Consider the following 3,708-nt stretch of genomic DNA (forward strand, 5'->3'; position numbering starts at 1 on the left):
GATGAAAGGATCACGAAATATTCTTTTTTTTTTTTTTTTTTTGGTTGTTGTTGAACTCTGGGCCTGGGCGATGTCCCTCAGCTCTTCAGCTCAAGGCGAGCGCTCTACCACTTGAGCTACAGCGCCACTTCCGGTTTTCTGGTGGTTTATTGGAAATATAAACCAGGCTGTCTTTGAACTATGATCCTCAGACCTCAGCCTCCGGAGTAGCTAGGATTACAGACCTGAGCCACCAGCGCCCAGCATGCAATATTCTTTAGCCATAAAAAACGTCCCATAATGTGTCAACGTGGTACATCTCAAGGGATAATGCCAGGTGAAACAAGGCAGGCATAGAATGAGTTATTATGATTCTGGCCAAACACATATTTCTTTCTGCTCACATAACCATCATGTAAAACAGGGTATTTTCTCATAGGAAGCTCTGTTGACACCCTGATCCATTCTCTTCCCCAGATGACAAGCTGAGTAGAATGTCTTTCCTTTCACTTGGCCATACTGACTCAGCCTAAGCTCTTACTTGCAATCAGGAGCATGAACCACAAGGATGAAATGACAGTCCCCCGCGGTATAACCCCTGTTTTCACTATATTTTATGTTGGTATAATTTGTGGAGGGGAAGGGAAAAAACAAAATGGTTTAAATAGGGATACAGGTGGACTCATTGCAACAATGGAGGAGGCCACCATGCTTGATAAGAAATGTACTCATTACCTTGCTCACGTAATTGTAACCCCTCTGTACGGTATTTTCACAATAAAAAACATAAAAGAAAAGAAAAAGCAAGAGTCTTTCCTTGTTCAGGGAAGACTAAGGGAGCCAAACTACAGCGCAGGAATGATTTGTGGTAGCTGAAGCCATCAAAAGGCTCAGCCTCTCCCCTGGTATTTTGGTTGGATTCTCAGTGTGGGTTTTGTCCTTTGAGTAACACTACGTATCATACATCTTAGTGAGATTAAATGATCATTCTAGATAATCAACTCACTACATTTTATTTTATTTCCAAATTTTTGCTCATGACTGGAAGCAAAATCAACAGAGCATTGCTTTTTTTTCAGTAAATATTCAGAAGCACCATATTTGAGTTTTAAGGTGTGTGTATTCCTAGGCAAGGATTGCTTTTCAGTGGTGATGAATCCAAGCTGTTTGACACTCATGAAAACCCTATGGCTGGACAATGAGGTACAGTATCTTTGAGATGTAACTTCTCTATAAAGAACTTAGAGTACTTCACAGATAGTTATGTTTGATGAAGTTTATGGTAATTGTCAAATACATTTCTTGTAGGTGAATACATTTACTTTCCAATTCAATCATTAAAAGTAATATTTAATTTTAATAATATCATTACCTTGTACTGTAAAAAGTTCTGCTTTCCCATAGAAAGTTCCACTCCTTTTCAAATATTTAGCCCTAATCAGTTCCTGACATATGATTGCAGGTCACTTAAAGATAGTTGAAAACTTCTTTTTAACATAGTGTTAAATATCAAGTGATTACAAAATAAACCAGCCTTTTCCATGAACATACTCCTGAATCAAATCAACTGGCAGGTAAAGAAAACTAATAGATGCCAAAACCTAGAGACATACCTAATAATGAAAACAAAAATCTTCATAATGATGCCTGTTCTCATGTTACCCAATAGCTAGATGCAATGCTATGGGCCTATCATCCTTTATACAACAGGACTGCAGGATTACAGACAGATTTCAGTCCAAGTCTCTACCTGACTTCATCTCAAAAAGAAATTAACCATTCCAAAAATGGACTGGAGGATGGTCCAGGAGCAGAGCACATGCTTAGCAGCAAAACCTAGTATTATTTGTACATATGACAATATAAAATGATGCTAAGTGAAATGAACTCCAAGACGGAAATAAGAGGTTTTCCTTTGTTGATGTTGTTTTTAATGTTCAATGTATTTTTTTCTTTTGTGTTTTTCCTTCATATGGTTTATCTCCTGTTGTCACTGTATTTGACTTTGGTACCCAAAGCATTGTAAATACAATAATCTGAATTAGGAAGGGAAGGAGGACAACAAAATAGTGAGACAAAGGACAAAGGGTGAACCAATGCAAGAGTGATATTCACAAGACAATATGTTGGAAATGAACTGTATGCCCTGTGCAGGGGGGGGGGGTGGAAGGGAGGGAAAATGGGAGAAAATGTACTCATTACCTTATGTATGTAACTGTAATCCCTTTGTACATCAACTTCACATTAAAATTAAATTTAAAAAGCAATATTATTTAGACCTTAGAAGAAAGAAAGGAAGAAAGAAAGAAACAAAGCAAGCAAGCAAGAAAGAAAGAAAGAGAGAGAGAAAGAAAAAGAAAGAGAAAGAATGAAAGAAAAAGAAAGTACTAGATGAAGAGCAGAATATATAGAAAATGAATTCAATAAAATGTTACTGGTAGTTGGGTCTGCAGTCTCATGCCTATATATAAGCCTCGCTATTCAGGAGGATGAGATCTGAAGATCAAGGTATGAAACCAGTCCTAGCAAAGAGGTCCATAAGACTGATCTCCAATTAACCACCAAAAAACTATACATGAGTTGGGACTAAGTAGTAGAATACTAGACTTAAGCATAAAAGCTTTGAAATAATGCACAGGCCTGGAGTACAAACTCCAGGACCAACATAAGTGAGCACACATACATGTTTATGCACACACACACACACACACACACACACACACATACACACAGAGTCAATGGTAGAATATTGAAGGGCATATAATCTGAGTTTAAAATTCTTCCATATTTGCTGTATTTATTCTAAAACAAAAAAAAAGCTTTTCAAAAGAGGCAGACCCTCAGTAAGAATTTTATTAATATTGAAAAAATTTTAAGTGATACCTAAAAAAGAGATTATATTTTCTTAGCAAGCAGGATACCTGAACAGTATAAAAAGAAATACATAGTAACAGCTTTCCTGCCTGATAAGATTTTCCAATATCCTTTACATAACCTTGAGAAATCAAATAAATGATGATATGGAGATAATAATATATTCTATGACTTCTCAAAATTGTATAGTGAAGATTAATGTTCAAATTACAATACAAATATAAATTTATACTATTCAAATGAAAGACTCTATTTAAAATGCTCCAGAAACATACAAATTAAAAGCTTGCCTTTTAAGTACAATTTGGAAGGTCAGAAAGTGAAATTCTTCTTTGTAATCCCCACAGGTTTCTTTCTCTTCTATTTTAGGCTGGTGTTAATTGCTGATAAATGGTAGTAATTTATTAAACACAGACAGTATTTTATCTAAGCAGTAGAGCAGACTAAAGCATTGCTAAGCAAATCGCTAAAATCTGATAGAGACCAGTACAAAACAGCATATGGGTAATATTGAAATAATGTCAATTAAAAGGAAAAATTATAATGTCTCCTAAATGTGTTCCACCTTTAACCAAGAACTGGAATTTAGGGAGAACACTTGCGATGCTTTTAGATTTTTTTAATAGAGGCAAAGGGGCAGTGTATTTATTTTTTTCTATAGATTAACAGCATTACTATACCTGGAACATCCTAGAATGCCCATAGTCATTATATAAGAGTTTCTTAATCCCTCCCCCACGGTATAACCCCTGCTTTCATTGTATTTGATGTTGGTATAATTTGTGGAGGGGAAGGGAAAAAACAAACCGTTTAAATAGGGACACAGGTGGACCCATTGCAACAATGAGATGTACA

This window comes from Dipodomys ordii, unplaced genomic scaffold (assembly GCF_000151885.1).
Source record: "Dipodomys ordii isolate 6190 unplaced genomic scaffold, Dord_2.0 Scaffold65, whole genome shotgun sequence".
NCBI lineage: Eukaryota > Metazoa > Chordata > Mammalia > Rodentia > Heteromyidae > Dipodomys > Dipodomys ordii.